General features: G+C 35.2%; 1 protein-coding gene and 1 non-coding gene across 3 annotated transcripts in view; one reads left to right on the top strand and one right to left on the bottom strand.

Annotated features, from left to right (window-relative positions):
• The window catches only part of LOC118268514 (centaurin-gamma-1A), a 233406-nt gene that overhangs the window by 87708 nt on the left and 124159 nt on the right, over window positions 1–21539 (bottom strand). The window lies entirely within an intron of this gene.
• On the top strand, window positions 8267–8338 carry Trnah-gug (transfer RNA histidin (anticodon GUG)). Its single transcript has one exon. It is a non-coding gene; the product is annotated as a tRNA-His (tRNA).

Genomic DNA, 21539 nt, shown 5'->3' with positions numbered 1-21539 from the left:
TTAAACCAAATAATAGAATACAACATTTAAATTAAAAAAAAAACAATGATTCTACACAAATATCAGAAACGGCATATTCCAAAAAAAAAAGAATTGCATTTCAAAATTTTAAACATAGAACGCCATAATATTAATGATACGGCAAATCGTATCATTGAACAATTTCGATACATTTACGTCAGCGGCACAGTTGTGTTCCACAATTTAGATTAATGATAGTCACACATTATGTTATACAAGACCAGTATAAACTGACCTTCGAATGTACGGAAAGTTCATACAAAGCGAGACCATGGTAAACTGGTTATGTATAGCTCGATTAGTAGCCATATATTTATATCAAAAATACAGCAATGGACGTTCACAAAATGATTAATCATCACATCACAGGAGAATATTGGCGTTTTTAATTGTGTTATTTTTAGCTTACAGGGTTAAGAGAGTTCGAAACTGGGGCGGGTAATGTGATTTTACGCTTTATAAAAAAAATTGCGTGTTAAACTAAGTGTAATGGTTACTTAGCCTGGTGGAACGAGTAAAATATATTAAAAAAATGAAGCATTATCGTGGTGTGAGAGTGATTGATTAGATAGATGAAATAATGTAAACAGTTACTAAGGTTATCTTCGTCTAGGTACAACAACTGTCATGTATGATCTAGAAATGATAAATTGATTAGACTCTTAAGGTTTAAAAATCATGACTGCAAATGTGGCTACTAAACTGTAGGAATTTTAAACCCGGGACGAGCGAAAAGGTTTTTTTAGCTTGAATACTTAGTTATTCTAGAGTGTATTGGTGTATTAATATCACACCTAAACGCATCATCAACCAGCTACGCTATTCTGTAACTTTCAATTTGAAAGATCGAAGTAAACTCGATAGCAGTCCACCATGTTATTGGTTGTGAGAATAATCTTGACCAATGACAGGCGAATTAACAGTTACAGAATATCTAGCAGGTCTTACAGGAAAACCATGAACGAATTATAACAATGTATATTTTCTATTTTTTACTATTTACCTTTCCAACCCACAAACCGATTATAACAACAAAGCCACCGCAATCCATAACCGAACAATACAAATCGGACCAATAACCGTAAAACCGAGATTAACTCGGACTATCCGCAAATGACAATAATTCCCATCACTCATAACGACATGACGTCACGTCAAACTTGAACTTGACATTTCAAAGGGGATCACACAATAAGGTCCCAATTAAAATGTATTTAGAAAACTAATCCTTATAAAAAACAAGATGTCTACCTCCAAGGGACACGCGAAAACATGGACTCAAGTTACCCCTTCAAACAAATACTATTTGCATAAAATTTGCAAAGGAGATAAGGGTAAAAAGTTTAATAAAAAACAACTTTGTGTTTAAGAGCATTAAGCTCAATGTTTTTTGAAACTCAACGAACAAAGTTGAGCTAATTGAAGCTGACGGTTTCTATTGTGTTTCGTCACTTGAAGGTTAAATATTGGTTGCACGGATATTAATTATGGGAATGAAGAAAAGAGACATAAAAACACTGAAGTGTTTGTTGGCGAAACGGACTGAGAACGGCACTAGAGCACTCGTAAAGTAAATGATAAAAACTAAAGCTTTAATGTGTAACAACACTAAGCTTTACAGCAAATAACAAATAGGACTAGTTTTGATCGCTAAAAGAAGGTTTATTTATAATTTACAAAAGGATTGGGGAAAAGGCGTCGGTTTACATAACAATCTCAAGAATATCCATAGCAACGAAGCTAATCGCGTTACAGAACCACCCAAACATTAAAAAGTCTCAAAAACCGTAATAATCGGATTTATCAACGCGAACAGTGACAACTCCATTGTCGTAGCAACACAAAAAATACAAACATCTAAATAACAAAACAGGAAACCAAAACTAAAATAAAATCCCACAAAATTCTCGCAAAAAAAGAAAAAAATTGTAACACAAAAATTGCAATTCGGTTTGGGAAAAAAGTCGATGAGACCCTAAACTTGCGAGGAGACACCCCTGATATATTTTTTATGCAATCGAAGAAGGGTGCAAAATAAAGTTGCAATTTTAAGACGTTGCGATTGGACAGGAATGGGTAGGGGTGACACCCAAGAGTGTAGGGCGGACCGCGTTAGGGTAAAACTGGGGTCTGGGAAAAGATTATTAATTTTTGAAGATGTACCGTGGGGATAAAGACTAAGAATTTATTTGGTTGAAACTGGATCTAGACTATGTAATGATATTACGGAACTTCCAAACCAGTTACCGTAACAATAGGATTGACAATTTATTCGTTTACATCCCCAGTGAGCGGCTATGTTTTTCTGATCCTTCTTTAGTTATTCATCACCGGGACTAAACGATACATCGTTGGATTACTGAATAAACTTTTTAGATACCATAGTTTAGAAGCTGTTGTCATATAATTCGACACCACAAAACAGTCAATAGCTAGAAATTGATAACGAAGCAGTAATTCTACCTTTGCTAGCTCTGGGAAAGACTGGAACGAGGAAGTAATAAACAGTATAGATACGACGAATAAATGCTCATCTATTTGAAATAATAATTATAATTATTCCAACATCCAGTAGCAATAACAATCTCGACATTTTAATTATGTGAACCGAATTACCACTTGTATAACAATTACAATGCTCTAAAGAAATTAACATTTTATTTACTTAGTTTAGTTCCAGCACAATAAATGATTTCACGTAATTATCACAATAAAAGGAAACAAGACGGCAGCAACGAATGTTCATAAAAGAAATCTAAACTCAATTTGAATTTTAATCCTTTTCTTCGGAGAAAACAAAAGGGGTTATAAATCAAAATATTTCACTTCCAACAATGACATCACGGCGTGCGCGTACGACGATGTACAATGGGTTTTCTCAATATCAATGACATTAGACGGTGTTATCAAAGGCGTTGAACAAATTTATGACCCGTAAAACCCATTAGAATTATTCGTACACAATAAATCATAGGAAACGTATGACTACACTATGGTAACAGTATAATTTCGCGCTACTAAGATTTGGTTACGGGTCGTTTACTAAATTGATAGAATCAATACAAAAACGTGTGTAACGCTTTCTTCTTTCTAGTTGGCATAATCAGGGGTTGAAAAGAAGATTTCGTTATGGACAGCAATAAAATGTCAAGTTGTATGAGCCGCCGATTTTTGGAATTGTTAGATCAGAAATTATGAGCTTCGAAACTGCTCCCGTTTTGCGGATAAAAAGCTGCGAAGTTTTATAAAGAATCCGGTAACAAGAACGCGAGAAAGAATAATAAATCCACGTTTATGTAAAGACAGAAAAGAAAAAAAATGATCTCACTGACCCAACCTTTCGTAACTTCAATCATAACACGTCAAAAGTGACGTCTTCAACAGAAATGCAAGATGCAACGGAGTGCGAACGATTAACAAAGGAACCGACGACTATTGGGACCAGAGACCGGACAGATGTTGCAGCCAAGTTTTACTTGAAAACACGAATAATCGGCGTGCGACTCAACTTCCGTGTTGCAGGACCGGTTGGTAGTGTTAAAAATAATGTTAACAAACAACAATTGGCCACTTGGGAACATTTGAATGGTGAGAAAAAATTAGGCAGAGATAAATGTGTATTTGTCTCAGTTGTAAATTATTGTGCAGATTTACCAAAGGTTGAGAGAAGTTTCTTGTTAATTGAGAGATCCAATAAAGTTTGTGCCTATTGTCTTTGATGAAGATAGTAAACTACAGGCTCATAAACATTGAACAATAACTTTCTTTTCCTTTAATTTTAGAACTGATTTATTTTACTATTGTAAGCACAGTTTCATCGGCAATACTGCTTCTTCTACGTACATTAAGTTATTGGCATACTTACCACTTTCTAATACTTAAAGATGCATCTACAATATTCTGCCTAATAACCACGGCAAAATCGCTAAAGCAATTATGTAACAAATACATGGTCTCAATCTTACCACGTCACAAACAATTGCCAGTTACATTAGGGTTCAATAGATCAACAACACATTTCAATAACTTTGACAGGTTACACAATTTGAAATCAACGACCTTAAAAATTCTTATACCGTAATCTTATATTTAGCAATATGATTATCGATAATGCTATTAAGATAACAATCAAACCAGTTAGATATGAACAAGATAAGACTGCAACAATAGATTTCTCATCTAACAAACTGTTTTAAACGGTATGAAATGTTATTGTTGACCTAAGGGTCGAACCCTTTCTTGTATACCCTTTCCCGTCATAGATTGTCATGACATTGTCAGAATTTGCAACGTGACAGCATGTCAGGGTGAAAATGCAGTTTGATGAGGTACAAATGAATGCAGCGAAGGTAACAGTGAGTTCACACGCCCGGGTCGTCGAACTTATGAAGTATCCGCTTCCCTAATAGGGTTCCTTGCTTTAAACAATAGAATAACAGGTAGACTGACGTAACAGTTTCATGTCGTACAATATGCAGTTCGAATCAATATCAATCTAGCGTTGGATTTTAAAGAAATTGATGTGACAGCTTTCATACCATTCGAAGCTGACAAAATTGGTGATACAAAAGCCATTGAAAAGGAATCAAGTGTTGTATTGGCTATTCGTTATTGGGAATTGTATTAAGAAAGGGTTCAATTTATTGAGAACCTTATAAATACTTAGCTACCGTGCAAATGTAAGCTGCCTGCGGCATGTGTGGTATTCTAAATTTCATCATGTTGAAATCGTTTTTCGGAAACCCAAAGTTATCTGAGTTCTCACAACCACGTAAACAAATATTATATTTTACAAAAAAATATGATGAAAATCTTCCCATAAAATGCATTCTTCTCAAAATTGCATGCGTCTAGTCCATTCTCCGTTGATATATTTGCAATAAACAAACTGACAGTGCTCCCTATTTCTTAAATATCAAAATCTATTCAAGAATCTGTCATCTCATCAAATACTTGTCTTCCCTTGTTTCCGAAAATATTATTTGAACAAACGCCCCGATATTCAAGACTCTGATATACATTCGCATCGACAACATTATTGATATCTCCTAAATTCTCATTGTGATCTTTATCGTCTTGCTTTAGAGGTGCTTTTGGTACAATTATTGATTTTGAAACTGCATTATCACTTGGTGTCATTTGATCTAATAAATTGCTAGATAAAGTAGAGGGTTTGTGGTATTCAATGGTACTATCGAGTGAAGAAAAATGACCGAAATCGTAAATATGGTAACGTTATAGTTTGTCGTTTCCCTCGGTTGGGGAACTTTTGATATCGTGCTTTATATTTGCATTGCATTAGAAGTTTGGGTCTATAAATAAACGGGAGTATTATGTTACAGTTTCTTGCAAGTATAATAGTGCGAATTTATTGGTGACTAGAAATTCATTTCTGAATAACATGTTAAGGTTACCTGTCCTCTTATAATCTTAGAGTATAAAATATAATTGCGTGAACGACACACTGGAATTCATAATAACTCTGAAATTAAACCAACTGGGTATTAAACTAAATGAAACTGTGAAGAAACATTCCGGGAATGTTGAAGTCTTGTGAATTTATGGAGTTTCTGCCTTTCGCAATAATACTGAAGCGTCTAACAAATTGCTAGGCGGAGGACTGTTTGTAAGTAGTAAGTACTATTGCTGTAAGGTCTTACAAAACTGTTTATGATATTACTTTGGTTATGGCCTATGATTTCAGCTAATGGCTTTCTTCTTAATGTCCGTCTTCAAGTACAGTGCTATCAATGACAATAATGTATGAATGTCTAACGCTATTATTACTATTTATGATGATCGCATCGTGTGTATTTACTTCTCAATTTTTTATCTAACTTATAATATCTACGACATTTTTCATTAACATAAACATTGTTTTCCATTCTCCTATTTGTCTTCTATTCTGGAATGGGCCATAAAGCTTCTAAGTAGTTTCTATAAATATTTTGATTGCATTCTTTGTTAACTAAAAATCACGGTTTATTCACGGATAAAACGTAAAGATATACATTCTTTGTATAACTTCTAAAAACTCGTAACATTTTGTTCATCTGTTAAGGAACGGATATAAATATTTTAGGCCTAAAAACAAATATCGAGGACAATGGCACAATACAGTAAGTACAAATAGATAAAAAGATGCACTTCCATGTTGCAAAAACTCTATTATGTGAGATGTATGCAGAAAGGATCAACTGACTATGACTTTAGGGCATTTTCGGGTAGCAAATGTTAACTGACGCATAACAGATTTTTACGCCAACTGTCCCTTCACTATCAACCTTAAAGGGTACAACCCTAATCTTAACTAATACTACTTAACGACGAACCATGTCCATACACTACGACATTTAAATTCAAATTCGGAACAAGTTGTCTATTCTCAATTGTTGGTCTATGCTGCCATTGTCAAATGTTTTGTTAAAAAACAGGATTCGTGCTCCAAAGAGGTCATGGTCATTCTCTATGGTATGTCCATGAAGGTTGACTTGGTTTGTCTATTTTTTTGTGTGAAGTAAAACTTGTGGATTGAGAATAAAAACGCTGTTGGGTTGGAGAAACCGGAGTGGTAAAAACTCAAGCACTTCTGTCGTAAGTTTAGAAGGGAATTATTACAACACAGCAATGAGTTGGCCACTCGTGACGTCGTGGGTACAGTACCTATTACTATTGTTTACCAATATCTTATTATTTATCCTCGTTTATAGAGAAACTAGTTTATGAAGCAACAATACAAATAAAACGATGTAATAAAAGATCTTTATTATTACTAATGACTAAGGATCAATAAAATTATTTCCTCCTTCATAAATATATTACAAAACTTCTTATCATGCAAAAATCTAAAAAAACAACTATTGTTTTAGTATAACATTTATTCAAATATATACATTGACGTCACACGTTTACTGTTTCATGGGAAACTTGGAGATTTCCGTCTTGACTTTACTAAAACCGACTTGTTTAAAACCATAGCAGTATTACATATCTAAAATTATGTCAATATGAATCAAACCATGACATGACATTCACAATTGACTAAATTAATAATTCGTATAAAGCTGTTCTTGCTTCGAATAAATAAATTCTTATTAGTATTACTTCGTGAAGTGTACGAACGTCGAACAAGCCGCGAAACGTGTTCCCGTGAGCAATAACGATAATGATCCCGCATTTAAAATGATATATTTTATTAGAGTATTGTGGATCAAACAAGATTGAACAACTCCTTCAGAAAAGGGCTGAGGATTAGCACACGGTAACTGGGCACTGAATGTTCAAATGTATTTTATTTTATTTTTAGACGTGCGTTATTTGCGAATGATAATCTTCAGATTGTAGTGAACATGGATTTAGATATTTCAGAATTCCCATTGGCAGAGAATGGTAATGAGCTTGAAGTCTTAAGATTATTAAATTCTAAAGTATTACGTATTGAATATTTTACAAGTTTAATTGTAGCTTAATTATTATAACAAATTAATGAAAAATATGTAATTGACTAATACTTTTGTGTGTAGATTTTTATTACAGATTACCTATTGATTAACTGTGAATTAAGTAGGTATAAGTCATTGAGAAAATGCATAAAAAACACTTCCAGCTTATTTTTCAACATCACATCATACTAAAACCTAAACAACGAAGTGCAAACACAAATCCATGTTCGACATTTATTAAAAAAAAACGTACGTAGCAATGTCACGCCTCAAAAATAAGCCACGTACTGTATCTTAAGTCGCACTGTCCAAACGGGTCCCATAATCCGGCTAGTTAGCGCACCCAATTTGCGTTCACCAAGGGTCGTTGCGTACGATACGGTACAATTGTCCCATTCTTCGGACATCGCGCAAAAAATATGTCAAACTTGCATTCGTACGGAACGGTCAAATTTTGATTTATCTCGATATAAAAGGGTCCAAAGAATTGAGTGGCTTTTGTTTGGAGTTGAAAGATGTGTCTTGTGTTGTCTGGTTGCATGCTTTTAGTGGAGATACCTACGTGTTACTGATTTGTTTTGAAGATTGTGAAAGACAACTTAAAAACATACATACTTTATAAAATCTTACATTACCTAAATGGAATGAATGGAAAGGAATTTCTGATTCCACAGAAAAAAAAAATACTATTTTTTGTAATAAAACTTAACAGGTAAAAACTATATTTTTCTTATTCAATTAATTTTACGTCATCACTTTAGTATGCGACGCGGTATTTCACTTACGATTCCATCGCTCCGATAGCCGTGATCGTCTAGTGGTTAGGACCCTACGTTGTGGCCGTAGTAACCCAGGTTCGAATCCTGGTCACGGCAGTGTAGAACACTGTCATGGCGGAGCTATTCTTTTGCTGACTTATGTTTTTTTTACATTTTCTATTATTTCTAACTTAAAACTTGCTAAAATAAACAATTTTATCATTAAAATTGCAAATTGCAGAAACTGTTAGTAACGCCATCTAGTAGACGGTAGCTCAACTACTGATTTTGTTTTTAGGTTCGGAACATAGATGGCGCTATATGTTTCAGTATTCACTACTCACTAATAGATGGCGCTACGAAAATTATTTGGTCATTTCACTCATAGATGGCGCTGGCACAACGTTCAACAAGTTTCACAATGTTGTTAGTACTTTAGTTACGAAAGTTTACAGAAACACTGTGCACCTGTGTTGGTTTGGTATTTAAAATTTTGTATTAAATACGTTTCATTATTATGGAACTCATAAACCGCTCATACCCGCAACATCAGAGAAGTCTCAGGTGCGTTGCCTGAGTAACCGGCTACTGGGTAAAGTGTTGCAGGTTCGACTCCCATATAGACCAAAACTTAGAGAATGATACATTTTTATCTTCAAGCAGACCGTTAAATGGAATTCATACGAGATATCCAGTGACAATCTAAATGTTTTTAGCGCGACCTTCAACACGAGGCAGAACGACGATCCAGATAATATTTCACTGGCGACATCTATATAAAAACCTTTAGAGAGCCGCAGACAGGGTGGAGAGACAGTTGAGAGGCTTAACAATCATTTGTCAGGACATTAGCCGACTTATATTGCAGGAACGTGAGATAAAAGTGCCTTGTTTTACGAATCATTATAGATAACTGCGAATTCGAGGAAGATATTCCTTAGGGTATGCTTTTAGAAGGAATTAGATTCGGTTGTTAAATGTTAAGAGACTAATTAACAGGTTTAAGAAACACTTTATGGGTTACTACTTGGTTTATCTAAAGATTAAATGAATAAGTTTTAAAACGTATACCTACACGTATCAAGAATATGGTATAGAGTTGCAAATACCTAGGTAGAGCGAGCAAGCAAGTTGTGTAAGTCTAATTGTCTTTTGACCTGGTATGTAGGTCTCATGGCTATTCGTGGACCGCTGGGACTCGTCGATGTGGCGGCACTGGATGCGACTGCACACAGAGGGTGGTCGCGTCCAGGGCCTGGCATAGGACGGCGCTACTGTGCGGTGTTTCAATATTTTTTGTGTTTATCTGTGTATGTACTAACAATAGTTTTATAAGGATTTTATATGTTACTAACAATATATGGGCTTTTGTCTGAAATAAATATTTATTCTATTCTATTCTATTCTATCAGAGCCGTATCAACCTGCAGATTGAATATGAAGGTTTCACAGAGTGATTGCAGGGTCTATTGTCATAATATTGGACACAGGAAGACTACTGATGATCCTATATTCTATTAGAAATAAGTTCTTCATTGTTGTGCCAGATGGAAGAGCTTATGATTTTGTTGTTAGGTAATTTTTTTTAGAATATATATTGGTGATGAGAGCAAGAGATTTGACCCGACATGTTGGAGCCAAGTCCAACAAGCTATAGATTATCATGGACTGTTAACACTTTGAATTTGTTATTGTTTACCACCGATTGCGTTGCGTTTGTCATTAAGTGTATATTATATAGTTTTGTTATTTTAGCTATAATAAGTGCAGAAACTTAGTAATCACCGCGGCATGCCCATAAAAGTCCGACGTTTGATACGAAGACGGTTACTCATAACTCCTTCCCACTATCAATATAGTATAGATACACTCGCCTCCTTATTTAAATGCATTGTAGATAAGATGACACACTGACACCTTTAGCGGCAGTAATTATCATCAATAGCAGTTTTAATTTATCTATTGTTTGTCCTTTTGCGCCACAATAAAGGAGATAAGTGGCGCCTTATAATCGCTGGGGTTATGTAAGGAGGAAAATAGTTTTCTTATAAGGTGTACCTAATAACATGACAGACACGAGGAAAATCTTTTGTGAAACGGCTTATACGTATATCCATTTATAAAAAATAAAGCCACTTTCATATATTTACGGCGTGTATTGACGGAAGAGTAAAATACGGTTGTTCCTCCCCTAGTCTTCCGCGGGTATCGTAAGAGCTACGTCTATTTTAACAGAGAAGAAGCGCTCTGCATGCCAAGCTAGGAGATATAGAGTAAACTATATTTTTTAGCAGTGGACTCTCGGATAATGTTCATCATCATCATCATTCTATAACCTTAGCGTCTAGGTGAGAAAAATTCTCTCCAATTGTTGTCACTTTTTTTGAGCGGGTAAAAATCATTGAATTACCTCTGCCGCCTTGGGTGAGGCGACAAAGAGTGTCAGACTCTTACTGACTGAAAACAACCCCATTGCTACTCGTGTTTTTCGGGACGGAGCCTCAATAGCCCCGGGATATTGTTCTCACTAGCATACGATCACGATAATGAACATACAAGTTCCTTAAAAATGTATGCTTACGTTGTACCTTTGGGAAAAACACGGGTCATATAATCTAGCGTACCTTAGACTGCCCCCGCCCTGTCCAGGAGAGTAGACGATCTAATTCCCAACAACATTAAGTATGTAAGGCATACGCGGCGATTACGCATAATTTATGCAGTATTTGCGTAGCAAGGCAGATTGTTTCTTTGTTGCGTAAATCAAAGTAATGGCTCCAGTAAAGAAGCTATAGGGATTTTTTATGAGATACTACCTAGACGTGGAGGTACGGCAGTTTCTTTGAAGTTTACTTTCTTTTTTGTTTTGGAAATTTCTTTACTAAGCACGTGCATAGTGCGAAAATGGTGAAAAGTGGGTGTACATTGTATAACGGTATTACGTGCCGTAATGTGCACCTCTGCCTACATAAAAGGCGTGAAGTTGTGTGTGTGTGTGTGTATAGTGCATATTTTAAAGTTGTGTTAAAAAATATTATATTTTTAAGGTGTCGGAGAAGAAGGTTGGTCAGAGAAGAGTTTATGATAGTTGATAGTAGTGATATCAGGAGGTAGTCTTTATAAAAATTTAATGCATGAGTCCTTAGTGACCGTTAGGTAAAAACAATTGAACGTCTGTCCAGGGATTCCATTTTCATTTCTTTTACACTCATAAAATTCGCATATATCGGTTTTATAGACGAACATTAGACTTTTACTCGATGCCCAATTTGATTAATCTTAAATAAAACTGGCATTAAATTTAAAATTGAATGAGGCACTACTGCATTAAATATATACTAGCAAATAATTTCAAGGATACGAGATTTCTCTTCTCACGTATTTAAGTATAAAATATTAGTGAATTTTTCTACACACAAATAGTTTGAGATATTGATTTTAGGAGTTTTCATCCCCTCAGGGGTTAAACAGGGTTGAGATTGGGGGCGAAACCTTTCACCGTAGCAATCACGATGTAAAAGTGAAAAATTTGAACGGAATCCCCCAATTAACCTCGTAGACCCGGGTTCGACGCTTGGGTATGGCTATAGATGGATAGTGTTAAGAAAACGGATTTATTTTGAAGGTATAAGTTTATAAGATGTTTCTTATATATACCTATAGTTTTAATTTTTAAGTTGCAAATATTTTAGTCTTAGTTTTTCTTTCTATTTAGTCCATGTATTTAGGTTCATGTCTTACTTTTTAAGATTATTTAATTTGATTATTTTATAGATTTCGATAAGACGTATCAACTATCGACAGGTATACGTCATTTAAGTATACACTCATAACTCTTAAATTACTTGATCTTTAATAATTGTTTTTGTGGTGTTTGTTATTCTTAAAAGATTAAGAAGTATCTTTGTTTGTAAATTTACAGGAACAAACATAAAAATGTTTTATATTGTGGAACATTGTATACCTCCTAGCTACATTAATTAATCGACTTTGTCGAACATCTCCACCTATAATTACAGTTCTGTCAGTACCTGGCGCTGATCGCTTACCATCAGGTGATCTGTCTGTTCGTTTACCTCCTATTCCATAAAAAAAACATTGTTCATATTGTGGCCGATCAACAGTTCGTTGGTATGATTACTAAGTAAGAAAATGTTTCAAGTTTTTGTTCTAAATTCTATGTGTGTTATTGGGATTTTTGATTTACACACAAGTTTCCGTAGTGCCAGATATTAGTCTCTGTGTACGACCGAAAACATCATATTGCCTAGTGTCTCTTTAACACATAAAGACATACTCACACAACCTATCGACGGTACATGTGTAACAGCTTTATGTAGTACATTATAAAGTCCGTGTAACATACCTGAAACAAAAAAAAAACATTTTAATGTTCGATCAGAAAAATATACGGGGAAAAATTGAAAAAATAAGCATTTTTTAATAACAGGCTGGAAATAAAATGGCTGTAAAAGGTCGTCCAATGGAGGAAACTCCCTTGGCAACAGCGGTTGTTTTATTAACGAAATACATTCAATTATTTTTGTGGTTTAAAATAATAATGTGTGGTTTTGTGGGTGGGTCATTGATGACAAGAGGAGATTGGTAGGTGTAGGATAACATAGTGGTGATGTCTTTTGTGAGGTTAAACTAGTAACTAAACTAGAAAATGTCGTGACTAGAAATTAACGTGTAAGATATAGATGACTTGGATTTCAAAATGACCACAAGATACCAGCACTACCATATTTTTTTGTTGTTATTATGGTATGTAGCCATATTAGCCATTGGACATAACCAAGTTATCATCTGAGTGCTAAGAATCTTTATGTTTTTGAAAGTAGTAGGTACTTACATGATGTAATTTGCAAATTCTTGTCTTAAGCCTTTTGGAACCAAATCAACTGATACTTCTTGCATGTGAAACGCAATTAACACTCGGAATCAAAAACGAATAGTAACATTAACAATTTTTATTATGACGAGAGACCTCTTGTAACTATGGCAACGTTAAAAGAGAGACGAAAGATCTCAGTATAACTATGTAAGAGAAACGTAATTGTCTGTCTAGTTAACTAGTATATTAGATACATAGACACATAAACAACAAACAATATGTAATTCAAACAACAGCAACGCAGACGAGCCCAAACATTTGTCGCCCGGTGAATACAAGGCTTATTTGCATATTAATTTTGTACGCTCGAATTTTGGCTAACCGCACACTGAATGTACGTAGAACAGGTGCTATAGAAGTTTGTAGTTGTGATACATCACGCTTATTATACTTGTCTGATACTGGCTTTTATTCGCGAGTCATGTCAAACAATTATTCTATTCTAAATTAATTATTTTGTTATCGGCTTACTCACGTAACTGTTTGACGAGGATGGAGTTTCTTGCTCGTTCTTCTCCATTCGAAACAACACTTTGGAACGAGCGCCTAGCTTTACTGACGGACGGACTGACGGACGATTCAGTTTGACGTTTCAAAAGTGCCTAATTTAGGATTAATTGAAATAAACGGTTTGACTTTGACTTTTGAATTTTGAACTCGACTAGTGTCGCGGAACACTGCTCATGAATAAAAGCCTCTAGCATGGCTTGAAACTAGTCGAGTTCCTCGCCAAATAATTAAGTGAGTAAGTTGATAACGTAATAAATTATTTAGAATTGTATGTCTCACGAAAGCTATAATAAAATTTTATTCTATTGCTGCGTGATTTGGTGGTGGTAGTGGTAAATTAACATGTAACTTATTGGTGAGAGTGAGACCAAACCATAGGCTTGTAAGTAAAGTAAGCATAACAATACGTCATAACTAACAAATTCCTTACACTCGAATGAAAACAAATAAAATCGTCGGAATCTAATAACAATTCAATCTTTGGCGGATCAAAGGAACACCTGCTTTGCGATTTCATATCAAGAAAGGATAAATTTATTCAATTTCGTTAGGGGCGGCCCTTGCCTGCCCTTACGAGCTTTTGATAACTAAATGTTTGTACTAAAATAGAAAGGTATACTCATAAAAGAATATAACTTCACGCCTTCTTATATCTCAAAGGAATCGACAGAGGTGTCGTTACGTTATGGCTTGAAACTGAGACCAGTCACTTTTGATTGCATGATTGGTGCGGTGGCTGGGTAACCGGCAGCCGCGCAATGTGTGACAGGTTAAATTCCAAAACGGAGCACACTGCGTGACCCACAAATTGTTGTTCCGGGTCTAGGTGTGATGTGTATGTGCAATTATATGTGTGTAAACGCACTCATGACACGGGAAAATCCCAGAGAGGGGCAATGTTCTAACCCTGAAGACTGGCTCCCACTCCCACTCGGCACTGCTCGGCAGCCTCACAAGAAGCCACGCGACTCCTAGGCAGTTAGTGACAACTAACACTAAAATATACAAAGGGTTATCTGATAAAATATGTACAAGTACATATGTATGTACACAAATAGGTACGTAGTTTGTATGTAAGGGCGGGCAAGTGAGACCTAGACAATTTATTTAGCCTAACTCCGCTGATCCCATTATTTATAAAAGGCCCGTAGATTTCTAAGATTTGTTTTGTCGAGAGTTATTTTTGTAATTGTATTTTTCTAGACTTTTGCCCTTTTGTATCTGGATTTTTTACGAGATTAATTTCTTCTAGGGAATGTTGGAACGATGAAATATTTTTGTTTTAACAAGATTTGTAGGAATCCCTTTCATGTTATTTGTGAACGTTACTAAGTTATATTAATATTCGGAGGTACATTTAGTATTTTTTATGTTGTAATAAGGTTTAGGAAAATTGCGTTGAAGTTAGTATTATCTTATTTGCTACATTATACTTTGTATTACGGTCAAATGCTGTTGTTTTTGTGTATCAAGTTCTAAGTTTGAGCTTTTTATTCATATATCTAAGTTAATCTAAGTTTTTCATTCTGGAATTGCCAACACGAAATTTTCATTAGATTTTTATGTCATTTTAAGTCTTCTGTCTAATTTTATTATAATTTTCGTGAGGGCACGGCTTACTCACGTAACTGTTTGACGACGAACTCGACTAGTTTCAAGCCATGCTAGAGACTCATATTCGTGAGCAGCATTCCACGACAATCACCGCGTCGTGTGTAGCGAAAAACCGAAAACATAATAATATATTTTTTTAGTCTAATTTTAAATATCTAAACAATTAGTCTTTTATTTCATAACGCCTTGCGTGCACTTGATTGACTAAAACTCGCACTAGCTAGTCATATGAACAAAACAACAAACATTACACCCCATATAATAACGCCTACACATATTAATATCAAAATTCCAACATGGCGCCACACACACCATAGAATTTCCCATGAAACAATCATGCATGCCTAATACACACTCGGTAATAAAATCCTATGAAAATTTCCACATTGAATTCAGAACATGCAGCCAATTATATCATCCCCTGAACATTACATGCAAATTGTATGAGTGCGTTACTCCGGGATTTCCCTAAGGGTGAGGATCTTTGAAATCCCGTTTAAGGGCTAAGGATTGGTAGGTTAACTATGTATGGAGCGGGAAATTCTATGGTGGATACTGTGTTCGTCGATATTGGGTTTGAGTTAGGTTTTAAACTAGAAAATTTGGTGACTTTGCAAGTTGAAAAAGGCAATTTTACATATGTTAATACTTAATTAGGACGTGGAGTTATCTCTGCTTAAACCTATTTTCACAAGTTCGTGATGTTTCCCCTTTGTTCAGCAAATGAAGTGATTTGTTTTGATTTAAAAATTCTGTAGGTTTCTCTAAGATTCCTATTGTGGTTCTAGTAATAATATCTAATCATATAGTTTTCTCTAGGCGAAGAACAAAACAAATTCAAATTTTGTGCTTTTATAGAAGTAATTATTTACCAAAAGCGTTTATGTTTTGAATACACAAATATTTCACCCATTAAGTAACATACATATATAGTAATAGTATTCCATTAATGGCACTTTGATGGCATTTTATAGCGTCTATGACAACTGTAATTTTCCTTCCATTAATATTACCAAAGCGAAGGGTTCCGTGGCACCGGTAATTATACTTCATTTGTGGAGATTTCCAAATATTATTTATGTTTTGATAGTATGTATACACGTATGTATGTAAAATCTACATGTGGTATAAGTAAACTAAATTATAGGTGAATTAGGGTGCTTTTCCAAAGGCGATGTGCTATGCTACGTTGCTGTGGATACGTTTGGTATCCGCCAATCATATTCATTGGTACACATAGTTTAGCGCTGGTGGACTCAGCTAAGGTATGTTTTTATATGGAAAGATGCGTGCTATGGATGACTTCCCTACTACTACGTAACAGGGGACGCATAAAATAATTCTTTTTTTACATTTAGTGGGTCGACGTTTGGCCGCTATCTCGCCTGATGGTAAGTGATAATGCGGCATACGATGGAGAACGTCTTCCCATAAGAAAAACCAACGTGGCAGTTCTACTGATGCTTTGACTTTAACTATCCCAATATTACATCCAATCACAACACAAACTACAGAACCTTCAGATTACGCATTGAACTATACTGATTGGTCATCCCATCACGAGAGCGATGATGGCACGCAGCCACGCACCTCATTGTGGAACAACCTTCATGGTACGACGCGCCTGTACCTACGTACTTATAACATCGTGATCTATGTAATTATGTACTAGTACTTGTGTACGCTAGTAGTACATTAAAGAGAACTACCCTTAATTATTGCTTGCATTGGAATTTCAACTTTGTCGTTTTGTAATAAAGTCGAAAATCTATGTGGTACATTTAGCAATATCAACAGGCTGTGACAGTCCACTGCTAGACTATGTGAGGCTCCTCTACATTTAGGACTAATTTTTTTAAGCGAGCTTTCCCTCCAGATCTTTGCTATGTAGCTTTGCTACGAAAATTATATAGCTAAGATGTGAAACTATGTGACCGTTTCCACCGATACTAAGCTATGTAGTAGTGCGAAGAAGACGCGCGGTATGCGATGTATCGATAATATAAAATAACATAGTTTAACTGAGTCCGTTTCCTCTAATGCTAAGCTATGTGTATCAATGAAACCAAACGCATCTTCGGCAATGTAGCATAGCACATCTCTGGTAGAAAAGCACTCTAAGAGTCCGCTGCTGTCTAGTCACTGTCAAATGTATAGTCACTTAGTCAGCCTGTACGACTGTACGACACCCACAAAAAAAGTCGGGGAGAAGACAAATATTAAACCTTCAGTGAACATATATCTTCAGTGAACAGCACTTATGTAATATTACATTTATTATATATCAATCAGTGTAAACCCATATAAAATATGTACATACGTATCTCGAGCTCGCACTACACATATAAACATATGTAAAAATGAAAAACGCGATGCTTCACTGGCTGCAACTTGTTTTATTTGTATGTGATTGTGTTACTCAATGATTGACATTATTTATTCCGTAACGGAATATTCACATCACTACTCACTTTTCATTTACATGCACGGATTGGTATAGAGCTGTTAATAAGACAACTGAAAAGTTAAATGTTAAATTCAATTTTTTTATAGCTTTCCTTAATGTGATATAGTTCCTTAACTTAAAGATGAATGGCTAATGATGTATATTCTTCTTAATTAGTACATATTTATTTATTCTCATAGATGTTATCGAAAACCCGTGACAGACCACTGCTGTTGGGCCACTTCTACATAAGATGATTTCCCATAAACCTTACCTTTAGCCGGCAGATACTAAATCGCATTTAAAAGGTTCAAAATCAGAGCGCTGCTGCTCCATGTCTAATAAATGTGTAGTTCCTAATTAGGCATTGAATATTTAGTTATTCACAAAAAAAATAACAAACAACAAAGCAACTTCTTTGGTTGGGTCTATCTGTACAATTATAACGTAGCATTTCAGTTTAATATACAGACATACCAACGAATAATTTAGCTGTTAACGGATTCTCTCAATTAAGACGAAGTGTGAACGCATCCTCTTCAAATAAATTGCTGTTTCCTATACTTAATTATTGCTTATCATGATATTAATTATAGATTATATAGTCATGATGGATTATGCACATTTTTTATTAGATAGGCCGATACCTACGTTTAGTAGTCTACATTTTTTTTTTGGTAGACAGATATACATTTAGACACGTTATAGCTATGTCCAGAAGTGGATAGAAATTCGCTAATGATGATGACCCTGGTTGTCAGATAATAATTTGTTGTCAGATAATGATAGACTGCACGGTTGGTGCGGTGCCTAGTTTGGGGCAAGGAATAAAAAAAAATTATGACGTATTTCTTTATGATGTTGATTTTCGAGAGTAATAAGAGTAAAAAGCATATTCACAATATGCTCTTTCTTCAGACTTCTACAATACTAACCAAAATCCAAACACGTATCGCATCAACAGCTCTATACGATATCCCGACCCTTGCAAAGGTTGCGGGTTCGAACGATCCCATTTGTTCCATTTACCATATGATTGCGCCCCGGCGCCGATCGCACAATACTGCGGAATTATGTGAAGCGTATTTAGATTCAGGCTTCGTTAGCTGTCTATTGCGTTACCTACTTACGGAAGGAATGTTCGGGTGTAAGGGGATTTGGTATGCACGTATGATAAATACTAGTATTCGTATGTATATTGGTAAATGTGATTGGGTCCAGATGTGTCTAGTTATGATTGAGAAAGGCACTTGTGTAGAAGACTTCTTCATTACGTTATTCATGTATATTTTATGAGGTTTTAACCTACTGTAGCTATGTCAAATTTACTCGAAAACTGTCTGAGTAAACATCGCACTGAAATTAGTTTATTATCTATGTGCAATGACGATTATTTTTATACAAGTCAGTAAAGAAAACTTAAGACTTGTTGAATGACAAAATAGTATGTAAATCTAGATATTCACACACTTCTAGGCCTACAAAAGACAACAAGATACCTAAAACAAAACAAAACTTATATCACGTAAAGACATAACACAAATTCGAATTCCAAAACCCAGCATTAGAATATCAGGAGACGCGAGAAAAATAAACAAAATAAACGTTCTTACAAAAACGAAGTTCGTGAAGAAAAATAACGAAATTTTTCAGGTGCGTTATCTCAAGGAGAAGGGAAAAATCTCACAAAGGAGATAGTCTTCAACAAATAACAATTACTTACTGGAGTTGAAGAGGGAGAATAGGGCCCGTGTCAATGTCGAAGCTTCGATGCGCGGCCCTATTACTAGAGACGATATTGAAACGATATATTTGCTTATTATTTCTGTTGAGATTTTTCGAGAGATGGTTTTGTTAAGTTTTTTCGAGGTTATTGTAGAGTAGTGACCCGCCCCAGCTTCGCATGGGTGCAATGGTGATATATTACGCATGTATTATACATATAAATATTTTTCTTGAATCACTCTATCTATTAAGAAAACCGCATCAAAATCCGTTGTGTAGTTTTAAAGATTTAAGCATACAAAGGGAAATAGGGACAGAAAAAGCGAATTTGTTTTATACTATGTAGTGATTGGAGCAAAGCGTACGATAGGCATAGTTGCTTGACTGAGCAACGTTGCTGGATTTTTCTTAAGAGCAGAGTCTCGCTTATAATAAAATTTTAATCAACATCGTATACCCTATCATCTAGTTTAATCTATTGTCAGAACACCAAACATCTTTCAAGTAATAATTAATGAGCATACTGTGACACTACGCTTACAATTAAACCAGGGTCCATAATTAGATTCCAACCCTACTGTTTAGGCCGTCAATTGTGGCACATTTACACTGTGACGAAGCTCTTAGCTCATATCATGATCAATCTTCAAAGACCACGTTAAAATGGCTCCCTTAACATGACACCCTCATCTTTACTTAGAAGGTGGGGTGCATCAAATATTATAAAGTAAATACGTTGAAGTTACTCCATTATATCGTTACGGGTATTCCATCTTAAAGCATTGAGTGCTAGAGGTGATTTTTGCTTGCAGATTTGAATAAATAAAGTGCTTTTAGCAACCTGTATTTTCTATAATCTGTTTTGTTGATGCATTAGTTTTTAAGGGCGATTGATCAATGAGATTTGTTGTTGGCAAATCCTGCAGTTGAAAAAGGTCTTATTAGATTTTTCAATGGAGTCTGAAATCGTGAATATTGAATACTTACAAGTTCTTTACAAGAGCCTTAACTAAACGTAGCATCACACAAAGGCCAAGGAGTATTAAACATAACTCTCATTTTCCTAATATTCGTTTAGTCTTAAGTTAAACAAAGTTAGTCGAAAAAATATCGTTAAAAGCTCGTTGCTCAGAATAACACCGAATGATAAGGTATCTTCGATGAGTCTACAGAATTACAGGGTGTCTTAAATTAAATGTAAATACCTTAAAAAATTGAGTTCCCTTTGTGTACTGTAAATATTGTTTGGACCGATGTTAATTAAAGATAGCTGCTAACCACGAGCGATGTACCGATTAGGGGGCGACAGCCGAGTCTGGGGTTGGAATGTTTATTCTACTTATTTGATGTCGCGTTTTTATAATTATACCTTTTCGGTTACCGCCGCCATGTTTCGTGTCATTCCGCTGGCGTAAAATAAATAATGTTATGACTTCTGGCGGACAAGTTAAGCTGATTCATTTTTTGCTTGGTATTTTATTTTTGTCACTATTTTCAAATATCCTTTCTACAATCTGGTAAAATTATTTTACCATCCAATTATTCTCATTTACTTCATTATTTCTATACCAACATCCAAATTAAATCAAGCTCTGTCTCCTGAACTAGGCAATGTCTGTAACTCAGGAGGCAGTAAAATGCAATAGAAACAATTCTAGTTCGGTTAAGACTGGACTACGGAGCTGCGGATTACCTAGTGGGTTTCCGGGTCTCCAGTTTAAAAACCGCGGGTAGGAATGTGGTGGTGTTTAGTCAGTAAGAATCTGAAACTTTGGATGATTTTCTCCCTCAAAAAAGGTAAACGATCCAAAAACTTCTTGTTGAGCAGTCATGCTTACTAAATACATAATATACGAACCTAACATACAGTTTTACAGTGCAATACATTTTTAATGCTTCTCCATAAATAAGGGAAAAGTTGTTGGCCGGCGACTTTAGTCTGCACGTAGAAAGGACAATGATTTTTCCAACTATGCAATGGAGCGGTTGTATGCAGAAACTTGTGCGTCTTGCTTTGTGAGGCGATGTGAAACTTTTCTGTTTTGTTGTTTTTCGTTGTAAGGAGAATAATTATCGTAATGATCATTGTAACTTAACTCATTTATTTTTAATAGTTTAATTAGTCC

Source organism: Spodoptera frugiperda, chromosome 29, assembly GCF_023101765.2.
Source record: "Spodoptera frugiperda isolate SF20-4 chromosome 29, AGI-APGP_CSIRO_Sfru_2.0, whole genome shotgun sequence".
In the NCBI taxonomy this organism is placed as follows: Eukaryota; Metazoa; Arthropoda; class Insecta; order Lepidoptera; family Noctuidae; genus Spodoptera; species Spodoptera frugiperda.
Note: the sequence above shows the minus strand (reverse complement) of the source record. Positions and strands in the feature narration are given on the sequence as shown.